Source organism: Natator depressus, unplaced genomic scaffold (assembly GCF_965152275.1).
Source record: "Natator depressus isolate rNatDep1 unplaced genomic scaffold, rNatDep2.hap1 scaffold_35, whole genome shotgun sequence".
Lineage (NCBI taxonomy): Eukaryota > Metazoa > Chordata > Testudines > Cheloniidae > Natator > Natator depressus.
Genome location: NW_027439787.1, coordinates 369,146 through 395,994, shown reverse-complemented (window position 1 = coordinate 395,994; position 26,849 = coordinate 369,146). Strand labels below are relative to the sequence as shown.

At 60.0% G+C, this 26,849-nt stretch overlaps 1 long non-coding RNA gene across 7 annotated transcripts in view; it reads left to right on the top strand.

Moving 5' to 3' along the window:
• Window positions 1-25,787, top strand: part of LOC141980418 (uncharacterized) — a 38,141-nt gene extending 12,354 nt beyond the window's left edge. Inside the window, exons 1-7 of one of the 7 annotated variants that reach the window (XR_012637549.1) lie at window positions 15,143-15,264; window positions 16,403-16,596; window positions 17,475-17,598; window positions 17,728-17,787; window positions 18,397-18,559; window positions 18,800-18,935; window positions 23,321-25,787. This is a non-coding gene — a long non-coding RNA (uncharacterized LOC141980418). Of the gene's footprint in view, window positions 1-15,142; window positions 15,265-16,402; window positions 16,597-17,474; window positions 17,788-18,126; window positions 18,560-18,799; window positions 18,936-19,162; window positions 19,779-23,320 lie in introns of those variants that run through there. The other 6 variants (XR_012637544.1, XR_012637548.1, XR_012637543.1 and 3 more) reach the window with 6 other exon arrangements.
• The last annotated feature ends 1,062 nt before the right edge of the window (window positions 25,788-26,849 follow it).

Below are 26,849 nucleotides of genomic sequence, written 5' to 3'. Positions count from 1 at the left end.
TGATAAACAGGCCACTGCCTGAAGTGGCCACTACCACAATGGGGTGTCTGTTGCGGGAGGGAGATACCAATAGGGCACTGCCACACGAGGCCACCACGGGGAGGTCACTGCTCCAATTAGTACATACATACATCAGGTAGTGCCCCAACTGGCCAACAGGGGGCACTACCTTGGGGGGGCAGGGAGAGAAGAGGAAATCAAAGGCCACTGCCTCACTCAGCCACCAGCAGTCACTACCCAAATAGGGGGCAGACACACACAGGGCGCTGCCCCACCTGACCAGCAGGGGTCACTGCCCCAATTGGGGGATATACAGAGGGTATTGCCCCATGTGGATGCCAAGGACTAGTGCCTGCCATACCTGGCCACAGAGGGGGTAGGTGGCTACACACAGGAAACTGCCCCACTTGGCCACCAGTGCACATCCCAAGTGGGGGAGTGATGCTCACTGCGACAAGGGGGAAGATACCCAGGGTACCGCCTAACACGGCCACCCAGGCACCCTGCCACTTTGGGGGAGGTGAAGAACACACCTAGGGCAGTGACTCTTCTGGCTCCCAGTGGTCACTGGACAAATGCAGGAGTTCGGGGGAGTAAATACACACAGAGGACTGCCCCATCTGGCTGATGAGAGTGGGACACGCAGAGGACACTGCCCTAATGGCTGATATACATACAGTACCCTGCCTCACCTACCCACCAGTGCTCACCGTCGCAATGGTAGTGGTGGGGTCACATAGGCAGTTGCCTTCAGTGACCACCAGAGGTCGCTGCAGCAATGAGAGGGGGGATACATGCCAGGCATTGCCGCACCTGGCCACCAGGAGTCACTGCTCCAACAAGAAGGCACCTACAGGGCACTCCCGTGCCTGGTCGGCAGGGGTCACTATCACAGTGCTGGGGGGGGGAGATACACATAGGGCACTATCCCACCTGGCCAGCAGGGGTCAGTGCCCCAACAGGAGCGATATTCACCATGCACTGCCTCACCTGGGCACCAGGGGGCCCAGCACCCTGACACCAACCCACACATACCCCCGGTGAGCAGGCGTGTGCCTGTGTGTTACTCTGCACCTTAAGAAATGAGGCAAAGGTTAATTTTAATTAAATTTCTGATGGCGAAAGCTCTGAGTTACAACCCTCACCTTGCTGAGCACCTGCCCATAGCCAGAGCAGTGTCCCCGATGACAGCAGAGACCCCAGAACAGAGACCCAAAAGGGGAAGCAGCTCTTAGGGGAAGCAATGACAGACTCTGGAGAAGGGTTCTGGGGAGGCAGAGAAAGACCAACTAACTGCAGAGGGGAAAATCATAATCTATCAGGGAAAAGAACTGACTCTGTGAGGACATCACACCAACTCCAGCCAGGCTGGGAGACCAGCAATTCGGGGCTGGAGCAGCTCCAGTAAGAGGCCGGGTGGAGGCAGGTGACCTCAGTCTCTCTGCCGAGCAGGCTGCTTTGGGTGTGAGGAGGGACAAGGAGCCCCTCCTGCCAGGGTCTTGCTGCCCAAGCAGGGGGAGATCTGGGGCAGTGTCACGGAGTGTGGGGGAGTCCAGGCCCTGCACCCCTCTTCCTGGGATTCACTGAGACTCTCAGCCAGCCAGTAAAACCGAAGGTTTATTGGACAACAGGAACACAGTCCAAAACAGAGCTTGTGGGTACACCCAGGACCCCTCAGTGAAGTCCTTCTGGGGGAGCAGGGAGCTTAGACCCCAGCCCTGGGGTTCCCTGTGTTCCTCCACCCAGCCCCAAACTGAAACTAAACCCACCGAGCAGGTTCCCTGCTGCAGCCTCCCTCCACATTCCTGGGCAGAGGTGTTACCTCCCCCTCCCCCTCCTGGCTCAGGTGACAGGCTCTCAGGTCTCCCGTCCCCAGGGCACATTCCCAGGTCAACACTCCCCCCTCCCTGCTGCGTCACATCGTCACATCTCTCCCCCCTTCGAGACTGAACTGAGCGGGGTCACTGTGACCAGTGACCTGGGGAAGTTCGGGGCCCCCTCTCCGGGACAGCGCATCCGCTATCAGGTTGGCACTTCCCTTCACGTGGACCACGTCCATGGCGTAATCCTGCAGGAGCAGGCTCCACCTCAGGAGCTTGGCGTTGGCTCCTTTCATCTGGTGCAGCCAGGTCAGGGGAGAGTGGTCGGTGTAGACGGTGAAGTGTCGCCCGAAGAGATAGGGCTCTAGTTTCTTGAGGGCCCACACCATGGCCAGGCACTCCTTCTCGATGGCCGCGTAGTGTTGCTCCCGGGGTAGCAACTTCTTGCTCAGGTACACGATGGGGTGTCTCTCCCCCTTTTCATCCTCCTGCATTAGCACCGCCCCCAGTCCCGTGTCGGAGGCGTCGGTGAACACCACAAAGGGCTTGTCAAAGTCTGGGTTTGCTAGAACTGGGCCACTGACCAGAGCCTCCTTCAGCGCCCGGAAAGCCTCCTGGCACTGCTCGGTCCAGACCACCTTGTCTGGCTTCCCCTTCTTGCATAGCTCAGTGATGGGGGTGGCTATGGCGCTAAAGTGGGGCACAAATCTTCGGTAGTATCCTGCCATCCCAATAAAGGCTTGGACCTGCTTTTTGGTGTGGGGAGCGGGCCAGTCTCTGATCACCTCCACCTTGGCCGGTTCCGGCTTTAGGCGGCCGCTCCCCACCCGATGGCCCAGGTAAGATACTTCAGCCATCCCCACCTTGCACTTCTCCGCTTTGACAGTCAGCCCAGCCCCCTGGAGTCGGTCCAGCACTTGTCTAACCTGGGACACGTGGTCCTCCCAGGTCTGGCTAAAGACACAGATGTCGTCAATATACGCCACGGCAAAACTCTCCATCCCCCTCAGGAGCTGGTCCACCAGGCGCTGGAAGGTGGCCGGCGCTCCCTTGAGGCCGAAAGGCAGGGTCAGAAACTCATAGAGCCCCAGAGGGGTGATAAAGGCCGATTTCAGCCGGGCATCTGCATCCAGCGGCACTTGCCAGTAGCCCTTTGTAAGGTCCATGGTGGTAAGGTACCGAGCTCCTCCCAGCTTGTCTAGGAGCTCGTCCGGCCTGGGCATGGGGTAGGCATCCGATACAGTGATGGCATTGAGCTTCCGATAGTCCACACAGAACCGGACTGACCCATCCTTTTTGGGGACCAGCACCACCGGCGAGGCCCAAGGGCTGGCCGATGGCTGGATCACCCCCAAAGCCAGCATGTCCCGGACCTCTCTTTCCAGGTCCTGAGCAGTTTTCCCTGTGACTCGGAAGGGGGAGCATCTTATCGGCGGGTGCGACCCTGTCTGCACCCGGTGGACAGTCAGATTAGTGCGTCCAGGCTGGTTGGAAAACAGCTGTCGGTACGGATGCAGCACCCCCCTGACCTCAGCTTGCTGGGCAGGGGTGAGCTGATCCGAGAGGGGGATTGTTTCCAGGGGGGAACCAGCTCTGGTCCCAGGGAATAGATCTACTAAAGGGTCATCTCCCTGCTCCTCCCACTGACCACACACAGCTAACACCACATTCCCCCTGGCATAATATGGCTTCATCATATTCACATGGTACACCCGGCGGTGGTGGGCCCGGTTCGACAGCTCCACCACATAGTTTACCTCATTGAGCTGCTTGACGACCTTGAACGGGCCCTCCCAGGCGGCCTGTAGTTTGTTCTTTCTCACGGGGATGAGAACCATCACCTGATCCCCGGTGGCGTAGGCACGGGCCCGCGCCGTGCGGTCATACCAGACCTTCTGCTTCCTCTGGGCTCTGGCCAGATTCTCCCTGGCCAGGCCCATGAGTTCAGCCAGTCTCTCTCGGAAGGTCAGGACATACTCCACCACTGACTCTCCATCGGGAGTGGCCTTCCCCTCCCACTCGTCTCTCATCAGGTCCAGGGGGCCCCTCACCCTCCTTCCATATAACAGTTCGAAAGGCGAAAATCCGGTAGACTCCTGGGGCACCTCCCTGTACGCGAACAGCAGGTGAGGTAAGTACTTGTCCCAATCCTGCGGGTGCTGGTTCATAAAGGTTTTCAGCATCATCTTTAGCGTCCCGTTAAACCTCTCCACCAGCCCATTGGACTGGGGGTGATACGCTGAGGCCCAGTCATGCCGGACCCCACATTTCTCCCACAAGCACCGGAGCAGGGCCGACATGAAGTTGGAGCCTTGGTCTGTCAAGACTTCCCTGGGGAACCCCACTCGGCTGAAAATGGTCAGGAGCGCATCTGCCACGGTGTCTGCTTCAATGGAAGCTAAGGGCACTGCCTCGGGGTAGCGGGTGGCGAAATCTACCACCACCAGAATGTATTTCTTCCCCGACCGGGTCGTCTTGCTGAGAGGCCCCACGATGTCCATGGCCACCTTCTGGAAAGGCTCCTCTATGATGGGCAAAGGTCTCAACGCCGCTTTCCCCTTGTCCCGGGCCTTCCCCACCCTCTGACAGGGGTCACAGGATCGGCAATACTGCCGGACGGTGGTAAAGACCCCGGGCCAGTAAAAGTTCTGTAGCAACCTCTGCCGGGTGCGCCGGATTCCCTGGTGCCCTGCGAGGGGGATGTCATGGGCCAGGGACAGGAGCTTGCGGCGGTACTTCTGGGGGACCACCAGCTGCCTCCTGATCCCACAGGACTCCCCTTCCCCTGGGGGAGCCCATTCTCGGTACAGGAACCCCTTCTCCCACAGGAACCTCTCCTGGCAGCCTCTCCTCATGGTCCGTCCCTCACTGAGGTCGGCCAGGTCCCTGAGCTTCTGCAAGGAGGGATCTTTCCTCAACTCGGCCTGGAACTCAGCGGCTGGGGAAGGGATGGGGCCCGGTTCCCCCTCCGTGGCCAGGTCTGAGGCCGCAGCCTCTCTGAGCCGTGCCCCTCGGCGCTCCCTCCCCACCCGAGTAGGGTCTCGCGCCTCCAGTGTGGTACCCTCCCCAGGGTCAGGTCGCAGTGCCCCTCGCCGGCTCTGGCTACGGGTCACAACCAGGGCGGTCTGGGGGTCGCTTGGCCAGTCCTCTAGGTCTCCCCCCATCAAAACTTCAGTGGGCAAATGGTGGTGTACCCCCACATCCTTGGGGCCCTCCTTGGTCCCCCATTTCAGGTGTACCCTTGCCACGGGCACCTTAAATGGGGTTCCGCCCACCCCCGTCAGGGTCAGGTAGGTGTTGGGCACCACCCGATCTGGGGCCACCACCTCGGGCCGGGCCAGCGTCACCTCCGCGCCCGTATCCCAGTATCCATTGACCTTCCTCCCATCCACCTCCAGGGGAACAAGGCACTCTCTCCGGAGGGACAGCCCCGCACCCACCCTGTAAACCGAGCACCCTGAGTCCAGAGCCTCCAGCCCTCTGGCGGGGCTGGCTGGGGGTACTCTTCCCTCCTGAGCAGGTGGCAAACTGGTAGCCCCCCTTTCCTGGGTCGCCTGCCCCTCGTCCAGCTGAGTCCCTACCCAGTTAACCCTGGGTAGGTTGGGTCTGCTCAGTTTGTCCCTGAGCCCGGGGCACTGGGCCCGTACGTGGCCTCTCTGGCCACAGTGATAGCAGCTCAGGTCACGTTGGTCCCCTCGAACGGGTCGGAGGGGCCCGACACCAGGCGTTCCCCTTTGGAGGGGGTTCTCCCTATTTCCCCGCTGGGAGGCCCCATGGTGACTCTCTCTCTGCATCGGGGGGGGCCTGTTCTTTTGGGACTCCTCCCGGCTACCCCCTGACCGACTGTTCACAAACTCGTCGGCCAGCTGCCCTGCATGCTGGGGGTTCGCGAGCTTTTTGTCCACCAGCCACAGCCTCAGGTCGGAAGGGCACTGTTCATACAGGTGCTCCAGTACAAACAGGTCAAGCAGGTCCTCTTTAGTTTGGGCCCCCGCTGTCCACTTGCGGGCATATCCCTGCATCCTGTTGACCAGTTGTAGGTAGGTGACCTCAGGCGTTTTACGCTGACTCCGGAACCTTCTCCGGTACATCTCGGGGGTCAGCCCAAACTCACGGAGCAGAGCCTGTTTGAACAGTTCATAGTCCCCTGCCTCTGCCCCTGTCATCCGGCTGTAGACCTCCACGGCTTTGGGGTCCAGTAAGGGGGTGAGGAACTGGAGCCTGTCTGCAGGGTCAACCCTGTGCAGCTCGCAGGCATTCTCAAAGGCCGTCAGGAAGCTATCTATGTCCTCCCCCTCCTTCCGCTGGGCCAGGAAGCACTTATCAAAGCTCCTTGCAGTCTTGGGTCCCCCCTCACTCACCGCAGCCGGGGCCCCACTGCTCCTCAGCCTGGCCAGCTCCAGTTCATGCTGTCTTTGTTTCTCCTTCTCCTGCTGCTCATGTTGACGTTCCCTCTCCTTCTCCTGACGTTCCCTCTCCTTCTCCTGACGTTCCCTCTCCTTCTCCTGACGCTCCCTCTCCTTCTCCTCCTGCTCATGTTGACGTTGTTTCTCCTTCTCCTCCTGCTCATGTTGACGTTGTTTCTCCTCATGTTGACGTTGTTTTTCATGATCCTCCAGCTCCCTCATTTTCCTCTCCCTCTCCCATTCCAGCCGCATCCGCTCCAGGGATGGGGAGCTCCGCTGGGAGGATCCCCTGCTGGCTGCTGGGGTCAGGGGGCCCTCGGTATTCGCTGGGCTTCCCACAACCCCTCCCCCAGGCATAGGTAGGAAGGGTCTCGGGGTGTCCTGGGCAGCAGTCTGACCCCTCCCAGCCTGGTCAGGCCCCAGGGCCCACGCTGCGTCCGCCGGGCGGCTTCCCTCAGGGACAGGGATCGGGTCATCCAAGCGATCCCTCTCCTCCAGCTGGGCAATCAGCTGTTCCTTGGTGGACCTCCCGACGCGCAGCCCCCTCTGCCTGCACAGCTCCACCAGGTCGCTCTTAAGGCGTTTAGCGTACATCTCCCGGCTGGCCACTCGCAGGCCGGGCAGCTGTCCACGGTTTCCAGGAAAAGCCCCTAGTGTGCCAGTCCTTCTTGAGGTCACCACCTCTTTGCCAGGGTCGAGTTGCAGACTCCTCCGCCCCTGGGACCGCTCGCTGCAATCCCCCGGGGGACCCTGTTACTGCAAAAGTCCTTCTCTCTGGTGACACACTCCCAGGGGTTAACCGCCCCCTGAAACCGTCTCTCTCTCTGAATCTTCAGCACGCCTGGTCCCCGTCAATCCCCCTTCGTTTTACTGTTCCCCAGTCACTTACTGCAGGAAGCGCCGTTCACGGGGTGCAGTAGATCCCACCGCTGCCACCAGTTGTCACGGAGTGTGGGGGAGTCCAGGCCCTGCACCCCTCTTCCTGGGATTCACTGAGACTCTCAGCCAGCCAGTAAAACCGAAGGTTTATTGGACAACAGGAACACAGTCCAAAACAGAGCTTGTGGGTACACCCAGGACCCCTCAGTGAAGTCCTTCTGGGGGAGCAGGGAGCTTAGACCCCAGCCCTGGGGTTCCCTGTGTTCCTCCACCCAGCCCCAAACTGAAACTAAACCCACTGAGCAGGTTCCCTGCTGCAGCCTCCCTCCACATTCCTGGGCAGAGGTGTTACCTCCCCCTCCCCCTCCTGGCTCAGGTGACAGGCTCTCAGGTCTCCCGTCCCCAGGGCACATTCCCAGGTCAACACTCCCCCCTCCCTGCTGCGTCACATCGTCACAGGCAGTCTTTGGAGGAGCTGGTTCAGCAGCCGTGAGCCCGCTGGCTTGTCCAGGCCTGAGCTCTCCAGCAGCACCCTGTGCACAGGTGTACGCACGGGATGGAGGCACCAGTGTAATGCTACAGGGCCTGACTCTGCTGAGTGCTGCCTGCAAGAGACGGGGCAGAGTCCAGGGCAGATGGGGGCAGGAGATGACAGGGCCAGCACCCATGAGCTGAACCCATCACACCTCTGGCCCGTGAAGTCACCACCCGCCCCTGCAGCTCTCCATCTGTCTCGCTGTCTAGCAAAACCTCAACCCTCTTCCAGCCCCACTGTATGCCACATACAGCCCTTCATCTCCTCATGCATCCTGCCGGCCCTCTGGGTGTCCGTGCAGTGCCCAGCACAAGGTGGTGTGGACAGGGCCGGATTAACCTTTTGTGGGCCCCCATGGGGGAATGGGGCATGGCATGAGGGTGGGTTGATCCCCAGAGTGAGGGGTTGGCGGGGGGTGGGGGTTGGGGACGACGGGCACAGCTCCGGTCTGCGCAGCCCTATACGAGGGCACTGTTTGTAAACCCACAGCTGCCAGACACATACTGGCCCATCCAGCCGTCCGCTGCCAGCGTGCTCTGCCATACCACCTCCCCTTCCCACTACGCCCACCCCCTTATACCCAGGAACTCCCATGCCCAGTGCCCCCTCACCCAGAGATCTGGCCTGCAGATGCCTAAGCCCAGAACCCCCCACTGCCCAGCACCCCTCTCACAGCCCCCCTACAACTGCCCAGCACCCCATATTCCTGAGGGAATTCCCCCGGGCAGTTCTGTGGGAACTCCCCAAACACAGCTCCTACAGCCAATCAACCAGCACTGAACAAATATCCTTTCAGGCCAGGTTTTAGCAGAGAGCCTCTAAGCCTCACTGCGGGGAGCTTCCCCCCACCAGCCCTGAACAGAATATCGCTGCCAGCCTCCAGCTCAGGGTTGAGCCTTCACTTCCTCCCATGCAGCTCTCTGAGAAAAAGCTCCTTCGGTTCCCTGAAAGGGAAAATCCACAAACAAACCTTCCCTTTGCTTTCACACCTCTAGGGGCCCAGGACAGCCAGGTATCCATCCCAGCCCATGCAGGGGTAGGAGTTCCTGCTGCTCCCTGTTGACAAACACTGACCTTGCGCTGCCCTGGGGGGGCTGGGGGAGCTGCCCCATTTTCCACACGTACGTCCTGTTTCTGGGAAGGAAGAACTACGGCCCTAGTGTTACCTCCCTGCTGCATCGTGCTCTACACAACGCCAGAGCCTCACCGGGCCGGAGCCTCCTTTGTCAGCCACCTGCGAGAGGAGCAGGCTCGTTTCCACAAGACTTGGGGAGTTTGGGGAGACGGGGCAGAGGACGAAGTCTAGAGACACCAGTGGGAGCCCCATGCCCTGAGCTAAGAGAGCTAGTGCCCGATAAAAGAGCCTTCGCCGTAGAGCTTCCACCACCCGCGGCGGAGAGGCCCCAGCAGTGGTGGGGGGAAGGGGGTGGAGAGGAGCCAGCAGTGGCGGGGGGGGAGGGGGTAAGGGGGAGGAGAGGAGCCCCGCGCCTGGCCAGCTGAGAGGAGCGAGCAGGGGACGGGGGGAGGGGAGACGAGCCAGCGGGCAGGGGGACCTGAGGGCACATGGCAAGTGGAAGGGGCTGGGCCGCGGCCCCTTCGAAACATGGGCAGTGCCAGGTTAACAAGACCACCAGTGGCTCCATGGAGCCGGGCCCATGCTCAGAAGGGGTCCTGGCCTGCTCCACTTGCACTGCACCCTGAGACTCCACTGGCTCCCCACCCCCACCCACCATTTACTCCTCTCAGCCTGCTCCATGGACGGCCAAGGGCTCCTCTCCACCCCGTGGCCCCCCTGCCAGCTTCTTTCTGTCCCCTGGCAGGACCCCAGTGCACCTCCAGCTGCAGGCCTGTCGGGCCCCACCTGTCTCCCCAGAGCTGAGCTGCCTGGGACTGATGCAGAAGCCTGGCCAGTCTCAGCTGGTTGGGGGAGGGCAGTGCGGGGGGAGGGGCTTGGCTGGGCCCCTCCAGGCAATGGGTCCTGATGGAGCCCGGCAGGGGCAGGCCCTGGACTGGCTGATTGCACCACTTCCGAGGGGCCAGAGCGATTCCCCGCCCCAGGTCCAGCTCTGGCGGTTCAGCCCGGCTGACACAGTCACCTCCCAGCAGGGCCAGTGAGTGGGGCCAGGAGGCAGGGCTTGGGGGAGTGGGTCACTAGAGGGCCTGGAGCCGGGGGATGCTGGGCTGTGAGGGGGCAGGGAACGTGTGTGTTGGGGCACTAGGGAGTGGGGGTTCTGTTGGGGGTGCTGGACAGTTGTGGTGTTGTGCTGGGCACTGTGCATATTTGGCAGGGTCTGGGGGGGGGCGCGCTGGGCACAGCGGGTCTGGGGGGGCTTTGGCCATAGGGAATTGGAGGGGGGATGTTCAAGTGTTGGGCAGGGGGGCTGTGTGGCACAGCATGGGCCCACCCCCGAGGGGAAGGGGTACACTGGCAGCACAGGGCTGGGTGGGCCATTGTGCATCTGGCAACTGCTGGTTCGTAAATAGTGCCCTCGTGCTGGGTGGAGCGGGGCTGCCCCTGCCATGCCATATTGCCCCTTACTGACCCCTCGCTCTGAGGACAGACCCCCCCCCGTGCCATGCTCCATTGCCCCCCTGGGGCGCCCACAAATATGTTGGCACCGGGCCCACCAAAGGTTAATCAGAAACCCAGCACTGGGCGTGGACCCTGAGCGAGGCTTTTGGGTGAGGTAGTAATGGAACTAGAGAGTGATTAGGGGGGTTCTTGGCATCTCTAATCCCAGCCCCACTTTTCCTGTGCCCAAAGTCGCCCAAAGAGAGCGAGCCACCCCTCTCCGTCTCAGACCCCACAGCCCAAAAGGCATGACTGGCCACTCACGCTGTGACCCAGTTACACCAATGAAGTCTCCCCAGACTCTCTAAGAAGATAGGGAGTGGGAGGAGCAACCCCCGTAGCCTGGCAGGCAGTACGCGTCCTTCCCAATAGGGCAGAGACCATGGCCACAGGCAGACAGACCCAGCCGAACCCAAAGGAGACTGGGAGGGGGAGCAGAGGAAGAGGATGCAGGCAACTGAACATGATAGGTGTTCCTGAAAGGAGAGAGAGAGTTTGAGTGTGAATTGGCCAACACAGTAGAGAAGAGAGAGAGAGAGAGAGAGAGAGAGAAACCTAGGAGGAAGGAAAGAAACTCAGAACAGGGAGTCACCCTCAGGGATCCAACCTTCTGCTAGGGAGCACACCCCACTCCTGGCCAGAGAGATGATCAGCCCCCGCAAATGGCAACATCATCTCCCTTGAAGCCACAGCTAGTCAGGAAACCCACACCCAGCTAACGGGAAGTCCCTGCTTGGAGCCAGGGGGGCTGTGACCAGAGCCCTCCCCAAACCAGACACTTACCTCACTGACAGCGACAGCTGCTTCGCTCCCAGCTGGACAGGTCTTGCCTGGCATCAACAGGATTCACGCTCTCACTGCTCTCGCTCACTTTCCATCTCACCTCGGGGCTGGACTCCGTCCTCATGACTTCTTTCCCCTTGGTATTAAACACAACACAAGAGGGAAAGAAAAAGCAGTGGTGGCGAGGCTCCACTTCTCGCTCCTCCCACACCCCAGGGCTCTGGCTTCAACCCTCCTCCCATTATGCCATCACAGATACAATTAGAAATCCCCCCTCTGCACCTGCACCCAAAGGAGTCACTCTGCACAGGAGACGATTGTCTCTTCCCCTGCCCTTAATACCACGCGCAGCTCACGGCCTCTGAAGAAAACTACCCTGGGAAGAGCTGAGGAAGAGAGTGCCCTCACCGCTGACTCACACCCAGTGCTGGGAAAGGCAGAAAGCTCAGGACTGTTCATCTCTGCTTACCGGGATGTCCAGCCTGCTCAGCTCCACTTCTTCCAGCTTCTCCTCTGCCTGGGGCTCCTGGGCGACTCATCTGCAAGCGCAGGAAATAACCGATGAGCGAGGCAGCCCTGCCCACAGCTCTACTGGTGCACCAGAGCTCGGCCTTCCTCCGTCTCCCATATGCTCTAGAGCAGCCCGACGCGATGAAAAGAGACAGAGCCAACGGGCTGCGTGGCCAGTCACCCCACCTCCCCCATTGTCGTCTCCAGGACCCGCTATGATTCTCTTCCCTCCTGCTAGATGGTGCAGGCTCTCGAGACCAAGCCTGTGGGGGATCAATGCGCACTTCTCCTGCCCATGGCCTGCAGTAGGAGGCACAACAAAGAGAGAGAGAAGGTGCGTTGTCCAACACAGAAGACAAGACAGAGAGAGAGGGGGAATAGGAGAAATTAAAGTCACTCAGCACCTGGAGTCACCCTCCTGGATCCAACCTCCTGGTGGGCTTGGACACACCACTCCCACCAAGAGAGATGAGCAGTCCCCAAACCAAGCACTCCTCTCACAGACAGAGACAGCTGCTCCACTCCCAGCTGAACAGGTCTTGCCTGGCATTAACAGTGCTTGCGCTCTCGCTCGCTTTCCATCTCTCCACCAGGACAGACTCTGTCCCCGCCCCCTCACCCTCCAACATACACACACACACTTACACACTTCTTTTCCCTTGGTGCCAAACACAACACAAGAAGGAAAAACAAAAGTTATCGTCACACACTGCCGTGATGGCGGGGCTCTTCTTTTCGCATCTCCCACACCCCAGGGCTCTACCCTGAACCCCCTTCCCATGATGTTCTGGGAGCTACAATTAGAAGCACCCCAGTGCACGTGCACCCAAAATTGTCACTCTGCACAGGAGACTCTTGTCCCTTCCACTGGTCTGAACCCCGCAGAGCCCCGGGCCCAGCTAGGATGCACCTTATTATTCTTGAGTACTGGGGCGCTCGTCGTCTCCTTCCTATCCCTCTTGGACTCCATCTGTGAGAGAGGACAGGGAAGTGTTACAGACAGAGACACCCTCCCCCAGCTCTCTGCGCCCTGGGCTCACACCTGGTTGTCTCCCCAACCCTTGGCATTGTCCAGCATGTCTCCCTCCACAGAAGTCACCTGGCCTCATCTTAGACGCCATCTTCATATCGCTCTTCTCCTTCCCAGAGCTCCTGCTCTGCTCCTCAGACCCGTCTGTCCTCAGCTCTGCAGGCAGAGGGGAAGGGGCACCGTGGGATCACACACGCCCATTCCAGACACCCCGTCGTATCCACAGGGCTCCCAAACGGTGTCACCTTCGGCCAAAAACCACACCCCACCCTGAGGGAGCAAAGAGTCTTTGTGAGCCCAGCACACACCAGACAGGAAAAGATTCACACCCACACCCAGCCCAGCCACATTGGGAGCTTCCCCCCCTTCCCGGCCACGGGGCCACGGGGCTCATGGATGGAGAAGTTTGGGGGGCTGTGGGGGTTGAAGGACTAGCTCAGCGTGTGAATGAGTGACCAGGATATCTGTGGGGGGCGGACTGTGGGGTTGAGGTGTCCGGGGGACCCAAGGGAAGGGAATGGGGGATTCGAGGTAGAGGAGGGAAGGGTTACCAAGGTGCACTGTGGGAATAGGGGATTCAGAGACCCCAGAGGGGCGGGTGGGGGCGTGTTTGAGGGCCCCACGGTGGCTGGAAAGGGGAACCCGGCAGGTTGGGGGGTAGCCGAGACGGGCGATGAGGAACCTGGCACGCTGGGGGTGGACGGGGGGAGGGGGGCCGGGAAAGGGGGGCCAGCAGTGGGGAAAGGGGGGGAGTCCGTGGGGCGGGGTGCTGAGGACGGGGGAGGAGCGGGGGGCGGCAGCACATTTCGGGGGACGCTGGGGGCCGAGGGATGAGGAAAAGGGTTGGGGTGACCTGGGGGGAGTTTGGGGAGCGGGGTCTGAGGGATCCCCGGATGGAGGGCGGGGCTGGGGGGCCCGCGGGGGGCTGGAGGGGTGTCGGGGCCAATGGCTGAGGGGGGGCTGTGGGAGGCGTTGGGGGGCTGAGGGAGCGCGCGGGGGGAGGGGTCGGGGGCGCAGACTCGGACTGGGGCAGGGCAGGGTCGGGGCCGGGCTGCTTGTGGCGCGGGCGACACGTGGCTGAGGACGGGGGAGGGACCCGCTCCGCCCACGTGACCCTCCGCCCCCCCGTGGGGGCCTCTGACCTTCTCCTCATGGCGTCCTGAGAGCCGCCCTCACTTCCTGTGGCCGCGACTTCCGCTCTGAGCAGGGAGGTCTGACGCCGGAAGCCCGGGCAGACCGTGGCCGGCCCCGCCCCCCTTCCTGCCCCGGCCGCAGCCGGTGTCTGACCCCAGTGGGGGGGCTGGGGGCGCTCCGAGGCCCCGCCCCCGGTGGCTCCCCCTCGCCGTCCCTGGGGCAGGGGTTTGGGGGGCGAGGGGAGCCGGCTCCGGGGGGGGGTTGTGGGGCGCCGGCTCTGGGTGCTCTGGGGCGGCAGCACCGGGGGAAGAAGAGGGGTGCTCAGCACCCACCAGGGCGACCAGCCATCAGGGGACCAAGGGAGCCCAGGGCGGGGGGGGGCAGGGCAGTTTCGGGGGGGGGGGAGCCCCGACCCCAGCAGGAGATGCGGCGCTGAAGCCCCGACGCCCCCCTGTGCAGAGCTGGCCTGAGCCCCCTCTCCCGTTCCCCCCCGTGCGTTCCCCCTGTGTGGGGCTGGCCTGAGCCCCCTCTCCCGTTCCCCCCCGTGCGTTCCCCCTGTGTGGGGCTGGCCTGAGCCCCCTCTCCCGTTCCCCCCCGTGCGTTCCCCCTGTGTGGGGCTGGCCTGAGCCCCCTCTCCCGTTCCCCCCTGTGCGTTCCCCCTGTGTGGGGCTGGCTCTCACTCTCAGGCCCTGGAGAAATTCAGCCCCAATCTACCCACCTTGGTGTCTCCGTTTCCCCCTCCTCACACAGCCGTGACTGGACTGTGCCGAGGAGGCAGGGTCAGTATTAGCCCCAGGCGGGATCTGGGTACACGGAGGTGAAGTGACTTTCCCAAGGCTAAGCAGGGAGTCTGTGGCAGAGCAGAGACCCAAACCCAGCCCCCCGAGCCCCCAGGGCTGTGACTGAACCACTGGGCGACCTTCCTACCCGGAGCCTCCTCTGCGCTTTGAGTGTGTGGGTGGGCCAGGCCCTAGACCGAGCCACCAGGCGGGGGCATGGGGAAAGGCACATGGGTGGGAAGCAAGAAGGGGAAACATCAGGAAGGGGAGCAAAAACTTGGAGAAGAAAGAAGAGAGGGGCAGGGGGAGGGGAAAGACTCCCCATGGCTTGTCCCTCGCAGCTGCCACCTTCCCACAGCCATCACTGGCCCACAGCTGCCAAAGAGGCCCCAGGCAGGTACAAAGTGGAGCAAACCTCAGGTCTTTCCACTGGGCTGTTAGTGAAGACACCTGGAGCTGAGTGTAATCATTTTAAAACCCTGTAACTCCTGATCATGTCCTTACCTAGTTCGTTACTATTTTAATGATGGCATTAAGAACCCAATAACAATAATCAGTAGAATATGAAAAGTGCATAAATAGGCTGAAAATTGGCAGTTGGGGGGAGGCAGGAAGGGGGCAGGAAGGAGTGAGTGGGAGACCCCCAGGGGAGGGGAACCAGGGGGAGGGGCAGAAAGGGGTGGGGTGAGTTGAGGCTGGGGCCTTGGGGGAGAGGGCGGAGCCGGGATGGGGCACCCACTGGCAAAACCAAAGGCAACATCTATGCTACACACCAACACTGGACTGGGTGAGGAGTCTGGAGCCATCCTGCACTGGGTACGTGGGAGGCTTGTAGGATCAGACCCTAAAATAGCTTTGGAGGGAAATTCTAACCCCCCCTTCCCGTCCCGACCTGTCACTGGGAGGTGCTGGCACTGACCCAGGCCGCCGAGCACCACAGACAGAGGAGACCAATTTTATCCACAAAAAGAAAAGGAGTCCTTGTGGCACCTTAGAGACTAACCCATTTATTTGAGCAGAAGCTTTCGTGAGCTACAGCTCACTTCATCGGATGCATAAAGTGGAAAATGCAGTGAGGATGTGTGTAGCTAGTGCGCCAAGAGCAGCAGCGTGGCCGTGGCGGCTCGGCCGGTGGCTGGGGCTAGTCGCCTGAGCATGAACCCAGCCGACGCCATGAGACGGCCCCGGGTCACTAGCCTAACCCCCCACACGGCCCACAGCCCCCGCTGTCCCAGCCCTGAGCTCCCCCCTCGCCGCTCTGCCGGTGCCCCTCACTCCCGACCCGCAGCCCCCGCTGTCCCAGCCCTGAGCTCCCCCCTCGCCGCTCTGCCGGTGCCCCTCACTCCCGACCCGCAGCCCCCGCGGTCCCAGCCCTGAGCTCCCCCTCTCGCACCTCTGCCGGTGCCCCTCACTCCCGACCCGCAGCCCCCGCTGTCCCAGCCCTGAGCTCCCCACTCGCCGCTCTGCCGGTGCCCCTCACTCCCGACCCGCAGCCCCCGCTGTCCCAGCCCTGAGCTCCCCCTTCGCCCCTCTGCCGGTGCCCCTCACTCCCAACCCGCAGCCCCCACTGTCCCAGCCCTGAGCTCCCCCCTCGCCGCTCTGCCGGTGCCCCTCACTCCCGACCCGCAGCCCCCGCTGTCCCAGCCTTGGGATCCCCATTCACTGCTCTGCCGGTGCCCCTCACTCCCGACCCACATGACCTGCTATCTCAGCCCTGGGCTCCCCCCACACCTCTGCAGTCTATATGTTTTATGGAAATATGCTTATAAGTGTGAATATGATGTAACTGGATTATGCTTTATGCACAAAAGTCTCTGGTAAGGTCTCATTACAAGGCTCATCATCTCCTGAGTGTGGTCATCCTATCTGTATCATTCTTGTACACGCGTCATTCTTGTGTCTGAGGCTAGAAATATGAAGTATGACTCTGAAGTCCTCTTGTAATTATGGACAGTGTGGGCCGTTGATGATGGTTTGGAAGCTCGATGGCTCCCACTGACTGGGACAATGGGTTGTCAATGGCTCTGTTCACCTGGTGCGGGCTAGCCCCGGAAGAATGGAGACAAGGGGGCTCACAGGACATGGGACATGTCCGGAAGTCGCGGCCACAGGAAGTGAGGGCTGCTCTCTGGACGCCATTAGGAGAAGGTCAGAGGCCCCCAAGGGGGGGCGGAGGGTGAGGTGGGCGGAGCGGGTCCCTCTCCCGTCCTCAGCCACGTGTCGCCCGCGCCACAAGCAGCCCGGCCCCGCCCCCGGTCCGAGTCTGCGCCCCTTGACCCCTCCCCCACCAATGCGCTCCCTCAGCCCCCCCCAACGCCTCCCACAGTCCCCCCCCCTCAGCCATAGGCCCCCGACACCCCTCCAGCCCCCCGCGGGCCCCCCCAGCCCCGCCCTCCATCCAGGAGATCCCTCAGACCCCACTCCCCAACACCCCCCTAGTTCACCCCAACCCTTTTCCTCATCCCTCGGCCCCCAGCGTCCCCCGAAATGTGCTGCTGCCCCCAGCTCCTCCCCCATCCTCAGCACCCCGCCCCACGGACTCCCACCCCTTTCCCCACTGCTGGCCCCCCTTTCCCGGCCCCCCTCCCCGCATCCACCCCCAGCGTGCCAGGTTCCTCATCGCCCGTCTCTGCTACCCCCCAACCTGCCGGGTTCCCCTTTTCAGCCACCGTGGAGCTCTCAAACACGCCCCCAACCCGTCCCCTCTGGGGTCTCTAAATCTCTTATTCCCACAGTGCACCTTGGTAACCCTTCCCTCCTCTACCTCGAATCCCCCCATTCCCTTCCCTTGGGTCCTCCTGGACACCTCAACCCCACAGTCCGCCCCCCACATATATCCTGGTCACTCATTCACACGCTGAGCTAGTCGTTCAGGGGCCCCCACAGCCCACCAAACTTCTCCATCCATGAGCCCCGTGGCCGGGAAGGGGGGGGGGCAAGCTCCCAATGTGGCTGGGCTGGGTGTGGGTGTGAATCTTTTCCTGTCTGGTGTGTGCTGGGCTCACAAAGACTCTTTGCTCCCTCAGGGTGGGGTGTGGTTTTTGGCCGAAGATGACACCTTTTGGGAGCCGTGTGGATGCGATGTGGTGTCTGCAATGGGGCGTGGGAAGGAGAAGAGCGATATGAAGATGGCGTCTAAGATGAGGCCAGGTGACTTCTGTGGAGGGAGACATGCTGGACAATGCCAAGGGTTGGGGAGACAACCAGGTGTGAGCCCAGGGTGCAGAGAGCTGGGGAAGGGTGTCTGTGTCTGTAACACTTCCCTGTCCTCTCTCACAGATGGAGTCCAAGAGAGGTAGGAAGGAGAGGACGAGCGCCCCAGTACTCAAGAATAATAAGGTGTATCCTAGCTGGGCCCGGGGCTCTGTGGGGTTAAGACCAGTGGAAGGGACAAGAGTCTCCTGTGCAGAGTGACGATTTTGGGTGCAGGTGCACTGGGGTGCTTCAATTGTAGCTCCCAGAACATCATGGGAAGGGGGTTCAGGGTAGAGCCCTGGGGTGTGGGAGATGCGAAAAGAAGAGCCCCACCATCACGGCAGTGTGTGACGATAACTTTTGTTTTTCCTTCTTGCGTTGTGTTTGGCACCAAGGGAAAAGAAGTGTGTATGTGTGTGTCTTGATGCCAGGCAAGACCTGTCCAGCTCACCCTCTCTCTCTTTGTCATACCTCCTACCGCAGGCCATGGGCAGGAGAAGTGCGCATTGATCCCCACAGGCTTGGTCTCGAGAGCCTGCACCATCTAGCAGGAGGGAAGAGAATCATAGCGGGTCCTGGAGGCGACAGAGGGGGAGGTGGGGTGACTGGCCATGCAGCCCATTGGCTCTGTCTCTTTTCATCCCGTGGGGCTGCTCCAGAGCATGTGGGAGACGGAGGGAGGCCGAGCTCTCGCACACCAGTAGAGCTGTGGGCAGGGCTGCCTCGCTCGTCGGTTATTTCCTGCGCTTGCAGATGAGTCGCCCAGGAGCCCCAGGCAGAGGAGAAGCTGGAAGAAGTGGAGCTGAGCAGGCTGGACATCCCGGTAAGCAGAGATGCACAGTCCTGAGCTTTCTGCCTTTCCCAGCACTGCGTGTGAGTCAGCGGTGACGGCACTCTCTTCCTCAGCTCTTCCCAGGTTAGTTTTCTTCAGAGGCCGTGAGCTGCGCGTGGTATTAAGGGCAGGGGAAGAGACAATCGTCTCCTGTGCAGAGTGACTCCTTTGGGTGCAGGTGCAGAGGGGGGATTTCTAATTGTATCTGTGATGGCATAATGGGAGGAGGGTTGAAGCCAGAGCCCTGGGGTATGGGAGGAGCGAGAAGAGGAGCCTCGCCACCATTGCTTTTTCTTTCCCTCTTGTGTTGTGTTTAATACCAAGGGGAAAGAAGTCATGAGGACGGAGTCCAGCCCCGAGGTGAGATGGAAAGTGAGCGAGAGTAGTGAGAGCGTGAATCCTGTTGATGCCAGGCAAGACCTGTCCAGCTGGGAGCGAAGCAGCTGTCGCTGTGAGTGAGGTAAGTGTCTGGTTTGGGGAGGGCTCTGGTCACAGCCCCCCTGGCTCCAAGCAGGGACTTCCCGTTAGCTGGTGTGGGTTTCCTGCCTAGCTGTGGCTTCAAGGGAGATGATGTTGCTATTTGCAGGGGCTGATCATCTCTCTGGCCAGGAGTGGGGTGTGCTCCCCAGGAGAAGGTTGGATCCCTGAGGGTGACTCCCTGTTCTGAGTTTCTTTCCTTCCTCCTAGGTTTCTCTCTCTCTCTCTCTCTCTCTGTCTTCTCTACTGTGTTGGCCAATTCACCAGCTCCCCGGACACCCACCCCACAGAGCCCCAGCCTGCTGCACTTGGACCCGCACTCCAATGAGCCCTACCTCCCCTGCACCCGGACCTGTCCTGCGCTGAGCTCCCCACACCAACACACCTCCTGCTGAGCCCCAACCACCTTCACTTGGAGCCCTCTGCAGAGTCCCACTGCGCCTGCACCTGGAGCCCCCCAAGAAGCCCCTGTGCATCCAGATCCCGCAGTGAGCCACCTCAGCCCGACTGCTCCACACAGAACCCTCTTACCCCACCGGGATCCCCTCACACTGAGCCCCTCCACACTTGGATCCTGCCAGGCTGAGCCTGTCTGCCCACACCTGGTGCAGGGGCAGTGGCCAAGAGTGTTTCTGGGGCAGGTTTATCCCTTCCGCTGTGTCAGGGTCGGGTGCAGCCTCACGGCCGAGTCCCTATCCCAGGAGGGGAGGGGGAAGGCTGCAGGGTGATCTCCCACCTCCACGCAGCCAGTGGCCTCTGCTCCCCACTGCCAGGCGGGAGCTTCCACATTCATTTATTGACAAATAACATTTGCAGAATTTTCAAATAGTGCACAGAATTTTTAATTCTTTGGTGCTGAATTTCCTCAGGAATATGGGGTGCTGGGCAGTTGTGGGGGGGCTGTGAGGGGGCACTGGGCAGTGGGGAGTGTTGGGCACAGGGATCTGTGAGCCAGATCTCTGGGTGAGGGGGCACTGGGCATGGGAGTTGCTGGGCATAAGAGGGTGGGGAGCAATGGGCAGGGGAGTGGTATGGCAGAGCACGCTGGCAGCGCAGGGCTGGGTGGGCCAGTATGTGTCTGGTGGCTGCGGGTTTGCAAAGAGTGCCCCTGTGTGGGGCTGTGCAGACCGGAGCTGTGTCTCCCTCCCCCCACCTCCCTGTGCCTTACCCCTGGCCGGCCCCTGGCTCTGCTGATCAACCCCCCCTTGTGCCATACCCCATTCCCCCATGGGGACTCACATATATGTTTGGTGCCGGGCTCACAGAAGGTTAATCGGGCCCTGTCCACACCTCCTTGTGCTGTGTACTGCACGGACACCCAGAGGGCCGGCAGGATGCATGAGGAGATAGATGAGTGTGTGAGGCAGATGGATGAAGGGCTGTATGTGGCATACAGTGGGGGCGGATGGGGGGCTTTAGGGTTGGATGGTCAGCGGGACAGGTGGAGAGCTGCAGGGACGGGTGGTGACGTCACGGGCCAGAGGTGTGATGGGTTCAGCTCATGGGTGCTGGCCCTGTCATCTCCTGCCCCCATCTGCCCTGGACTCTGCCCCGTCTCTTGCAGGCAGCACTCAGCAGACTCAGGGCCTGTTGCGTTACACTGGTGCCTCCATCCCGTGCGTACACCTGTGTACAGGGTGCTCCTGGAGAGCTCAGGCCTGGACAAGCCAGCGGGCTCACGGCTGCTGAACCAGCTCCTCCAAAGACTGCCCCAGATCTCCCCCTGCTTGGGCAGCAAGACCCTGGCCGGGGGGGCTCCTTGTCCCTCCTTGCACCCAAAGCAGCCTGCTCGGCAGAGAGACTGAGGTCACCTGCCTCTGCCCAGCTTCTGGCTGGAGCTGCTCCAGCCCCGAATTGCTGGTCTCCCAGCCTGGCTGGAGTTGGTGTGATGTCCTCGCGGAGTCAGTTCTTTCTCCCTGATAGATTATGATTTTCCCCTCTGCAGTTAGTTGGTCTTTCTCTGCCTCCCCAGAACCTCTCCCCAGAGTCTGTCATTGCTTCCCCTAAAAGCTGCTTCCCCTTTGGGTCTCTGTGTTCTGGGGTCTCTGCTGTCATCGGGGACCCTGGGCTATGGGCAGGTGCTCAGCCAGGTGAGCTTTGTAACTCAGAGCTTTCGCCATCAGAAATTTAATTAAAATTAACCTTTGCCTCATTTCTTAAGGTGCAGAGTAACACACAGGCACACGCCTGCTCACCAGGGATATGTGTGGGTCGGTGTCAGGGTGCAGGGCCCCCTGGTGCCCAGGTGAGGCAGTGCATGGTGAATATCGCTCCTGTTGGGGCACTGACCCCTGCTGGCCAGGTGGGATAGTGCCCTATGTGTATCTCCCCCCCCCCCCAGCACTGTGATAGTGACCCCTGCTGGCCAGGCCCGGGAGTGCCCTTTAGGTGCCTTCTAGTTGGAGCAGTGACTCCTGGTGGCCAGGTGTGGCAATGCCTGGCATGTATCCCCCCTCTCATTGCTGCAGCGACCTCTGGTGGTCACTGAGGGCAACTGCCTATGTGACCCGACCACCACCATTGTGACCAGCCTGCAGAGTAAAGGTGCGGCCGAATTATCGCTGCCGCGGAAAGACGAGGGCCGCCCTGACGGCACCTGGAATGCCCCTTTCCCAGGGCCGCCGCAGCACCTGCTTGGAATGCTGGTGCCTGGAGCCGGCCCTGCTGTGCTGGAATTGTGGGGGAGTCGGGGGCAGCAAAGCAATGGCTCTTCGCCGGGGGCTGCCTGCAGGGGTTGGTCCCTACCCACTTCCGGAGTCATCAGCCCTGTAGGAGCAGGCAAGCGGTGGGAGTTCCAACCTTCCCAGGTGCGGTGGGGCTCGGGCTTCAGGCTTCTGCCCTGGGATGGGGGGCGGGGGAGCTCAGGCAAGATCCAGGGAAAGTGGGCTGGGGGGGGAGAAGTCTGTAACTCATGCAGTTATCGATATATGTGTGACCTCAAATATTACCAATCTGCCCCCCTCACCAAAAAACCCCCCAAACCCAACCAACCATCTCCCCAACAGACTCTCCATCTGGAAAGCATTCATCCCTCACACTGATGAAAAGACTCACAGTAGAAAGAGGATCAGCTTTTAAAACAATCCTCCTGCAAGACAAACAAACTCACATCTTTAGACTCAGAAAACACTCCCAAGAAACATTAATAACATGTTGTCATGAAGAAATCAAAGGGACCGGGGACGGGGTCCGAGGCACCGGAAGTGGCTGCGGCAGCCCTCTCCCGGCTGCCCTCCCCCCTGGACCTGGGGCGACGGTCCGGTTCCGACACGGGGGAGCCAAAGTGGAGTGGGGGGTGGCTGTGGACAGAAGGCCGGGCCTGGCCTTTGGGGGCGGGGGAAGGGGTGTGCTCCATGCATAATTCTGGGGGGTGGGGCTGAAGGGACACCCCAGGGGTGTGTGATGAGGGAGGAACTGGGGGAGAGGAGACTGGCGGTTAAGGGGGGGCTGCAGTGAAGGGGAGTATGTGGTAGCAGTTGGGGGGCTGAGGCTATTTGCGGTGGGGGGATCAGGGAGCCTGACTAAGTGGGATGCGGAGGCTGTGGTGTGGGGGGTCACAGAATTGTCTGGTGGGCTTTGCGGGAGGACTCCATAGCTAGCGGGGCCCAGAGTGCCACGGCCAGGTTCTGGGGGGTCAAGGTCTGGGATCCAGTGGCTCCTGTAAGGTGCCCCAGGGCTATAGTGACTGGCAGGGGGCTGGACAGCAGCACCAGGGTCCTTGAGGAGGGGCTGGGAATGAGGACACTGAAGGCTATGGTGGGGGAGGGGAGCCCGGACAGCACCATGGCCATTGCAAGGGAGGTTGGGGGGGGGCATTGGAGAGTCTGAGGGGGTTGTTGCTTAGGGAGATGCTGTGGGTGTGCGGTTGCCAAGAGGGACCCCCCACCTTCCACAGCCATTGCTGGGGGGCTTGTGGGGGGACCTCAGGGAGCAGGTTTGTGCTGAGGTGATTGGAGCCGGAAGGGGCTGGGGCTGTAGGGATTGGAGCAAGGCAGGTGGGGCAGTGTGGTGGGGAGGGCACTGCAGCCATTGGGGGAGGAGGGACCTGGAGGGAGCTGGGTCCGTAGGGAGGGGGGTAAAGGGGTGCGGAGGTTGAAGCAAGGGCCAGGGGTTCCTTTGGTCAGTAGCGGGGACTGGGGGTGCGTGTGAGACTTGTGCCATCCCCACTGAGAAGCTGACAGGAGGGGACATATAGGAGAGGTAGGGAGGCAGAAGCATCTGTCCCAGGGGAGGTAGCAGAGAGTTTGGGTGGGGAGGGGGAGCAGCCTGGAGGAGAGGTTGGCTCTGGTGCAAAGTAGTGTGTTGGGAGGAAGAGAACGCACGTGTAAACACTGATTGAAATGACACAAGTGCCACTTTCTCCTGCAGCCAACCCTAGGGGCCGCAGTGACAAGAAAAGGATTTACAAGTAGGAAAGTGAGATTGAAAGGACAAAGCTTAGCAGGGGGATGCTGAGCGTAAGACCTGAAATGTATCCGTGTGGTTCCCAGGATCAACTCTCAAGAAATGGTCTTACAGTCGACAACCAAAGCGCACCCAGCTGAAGCTCTGGGCAGCCCTTCACAAGCGGTTCTAAAAAATACTTCAACAGAAACTCTAGACTGGAGCCTGCCCCCGATCAGAGCAGGAGCCCCAACGCACCTCTGCTCATTGACCCCCCCTCCCCCCAGCCCTCGCAGGACAATTTAACTGTCACAGCAGCAGCCGCCGCGTTGAGTTTGCTGTGGCCATAAGTTCAACTAAAGCAAAAATGTGTTTGGGAATCACGGGACTGGATGATAACGGCCTAGTGGCCTGAAAATCCCTGGCTGGTTTAATGCCTTGGACCCCTCTCAAAAGAAGCTGCTCACAGGGTAAGAGGCTCCTGTGACACTTGAAAACATGCAGCAGGTCTACTGCTGGAAGGGCAGGGCCAGAGGAGAGGCCCAGCAACCTGCCCCAGGATTTGGCATTTCCTCAGAATTATGGGACCTTCCCTGAACACTGTTAGATGCATTAATTGATTTTATTGGGGGAGGGGGGGACTGTTAGACAGTCATTTACAATTTTTCTCTTTATAGACTTAAGCAACCAAATAAAATATTGTAAACTGCAGAATTCTGTAGCTCTGGTCCCTGTTGCTGCTGCCCCATTCTGTAGCCCTTGGTCCCATTTTACTCCTTTCTTGCTGTCTCCATTGGATTGGCCTGTAGGATGAGCTCATGGGCAATACGGAGCCAACTGGGCTTGCCTGAAGAAGAAGTGGAGCTCTGCAAGGTATCTGCAACCCTAGCTCCCCTCCCAGGGACTACAGCTGGCCAGGACAGCCCATTAACTGCATTGGAGGCTTGCTCCTCCTGCGTATTTCCTCTCCAGGTAGCTTTTCTTGCTAGCAGGGTACCAATGTCATGCAATGAGTGACATCTGGTCTGTGCTGCCTCTGCCCTCATCATTCTGCCGCAATGCTGTCAGTACAATATTGTAACTGCTCACGCTGTGGCCACTGTGAAATTGCTATGACTGCATGGGCAGACAGAGCAAAAATCCATTGGAGAACTGCTCATCTAGGCACTTCTTCAATTCAGGTAATTATGGATCTAAATCCCCATGACTGCTCTGAAAGTCTCAGCCTCCGTATTGCCACCAGGTGATTTTATCATGGGTCTCATGGTATTTGGGGTTTCCAAGAGCCCAGCTCCTGGCGTCCAATGGCTAGGTGAGAACTTTGGCTTTCATTTAAGAAAAATAAAGTTAAGTTTCTAGCCCTAGTGGATGCAGAGAATTGAAAATGTGACCTCATTCCACCCGAAAGGCTCAGGAATCAAACAGCAAAGAGTGCCCCTTACATGAAGGGGGACCCTGGGGAAGAGCAGACCCCCAGCCCAGCATTAAAACACAAGACTATTTCTATAGAAGGCTCAGTGGGGTGAGGTGAATCAACTTTCTGGTCTAGACAGGTTCTCATAACATGCTCGGTAGCTTTCCTGCCTTTTGTCTCTTCTCACACAGCCCCGTTCTCTTCACCCCAAGCCCCATTTCTGCTGGGTGGAATGATAGTGATCCTTGCTCTTCTCCCCTCATTCCCTCCGCCGATCCCCAATGTCTCCCCTCACTCCCCAGAGTGTTTCTAGGGCCAATCAGATCAAACCCCAGGAGTTTGGCTTTGACACTCAAACAAACCCAGGATTTTGGCAACTAAAATCTGGAGGCCTGTTTGTGATGGGGTATACCTGGCCCCTTGTGGCCTCCTCCTGGTGGCCCTGCAGTCCTACTCCTTGCCCCAGGAAGGAGCAGCAGAGGGGGCTCCTCTAGGCTTGCCTAGAGAAGCCTCATGGAAGCAGCCAGTCAGAGCCCAGCAGCCTCCTAGAAAAAGGAGCTGCAGGACCTCAGCTGCTCAGTTCCTTGCTGGGGGTGGAGGAGCAAAGAAGGGTGCTCAGCTCTGGCCAAAAGGCATTTGAGTCTGGGGTGGGGGGTCCCGGCCCAGCCACTCTTCTCCGCCCCCGCTCTCCCCTGCTCCGAGGCCACCGGCAGCCAAACTCCCGCCTCGCCCCTCAGCTCGCTGCGGACTCGCCCCACCTTCGCCCCCTGCCCCCGGTCCGCGGTGTGCCGGGCAGAGAGAGGGGGACGTGGAGAAGAGGCGGGGACAGGGCCTTGAGGAAGGGGGTGGAATCGGGGTATACCCTCTCCAGCCCCCTCCTGTGAGCTGCTCAGGGCAGGGGCCTGGGAGCACCCCCATGACTCCAGCGCACCTCCCCAGCCCTGACCCCTGCAGCCCTCTCCCACACACGCAGCCCTCTGCCCTGACTCCTGCACCCCCCTCACACACCTAGCCCTGACTCCTGCACCCCCCTCACACACAGCCAGTCCTGACACCTGCACCTCCCACACATCCCCGCCCCCACTTCAGCACCAAACTGGAGCTCTTGCACCCCCCCCCCCCACATACCAACCTGCAACCCTCACACGGAAGGGGAGCTGCCCCAGGTAAGCGCTCCACACCCCAACCTCCTGCCCCAACCCTGAGCCCCCTCCCTCATTCTACCTCCTGTTCAGACCCTGCACCCCAACCCCCAGCCTTCTCCTTCACACCCAGCCCTGTGCTCAGTGCACCCCGCACCCTCAGCTCAGTGCAGAGCGAGATGAAGAGAATGGGCTAGAACCAGGGCTAAGGTATGTAACCACCCTATGTGGGCAGGAGTGGGGGGGATCCTGTTTACCCCCTTCCCAGCCCTGCAGTGCTTGCAGTTTACCCCCAGCCCCTCTCTTGCTGCAGGGACCAACCCTAGCTCCTGCCCCACTGTGCTTTTGCCCTCAGCCCCTGCCTTGCTCCAGTCAACAGGGACTAATCCTCCTCCCATGTCCCGCTGTGCTCATCTTGCCCCTGTCCCTTGCCTCACTCCAGCTGGGGACCAATCCTTCCCCCCGCCCCCATGCCCAACTTTGAGGGTGGATAAAAATCAATGACTATTTTTAAAAAATCAAATAATTTAAATTGGATTTTTGAGGAAAAAATATCTAAAGATTGTTTTAATTAAGGTACATCAGAAATGCTTAGTTTTGCAGTTCTCAAACTGTGGATTTGTGTCTCCAGAGGTAACGTGCTTGTTAACAGCAAAAAGGTTTTAAATAAATAAATAATATAGAGAGGTGAGAAATAACAGACCTCAACTCTATTGTCCCTCTGCAAATATGTGGACACAGGGTCAACCCCTTACCTCTCTTTAAAAGTGAAAAGTTTCAAAGAGTTCAATGAATAGAAGATTGTTGGGGGCGGAAGAGATCTGGACAAGGAAAAGAAGTCCGGAGATAAATGTGAGAATGAGGGACATATGCTTTTTGTTAAACTATTATGTTTGCTGTTGAAGAAAAATATCCAGAATACTTCACGTTGTTGTTTTAGTTAAATAAAGCAATTTAA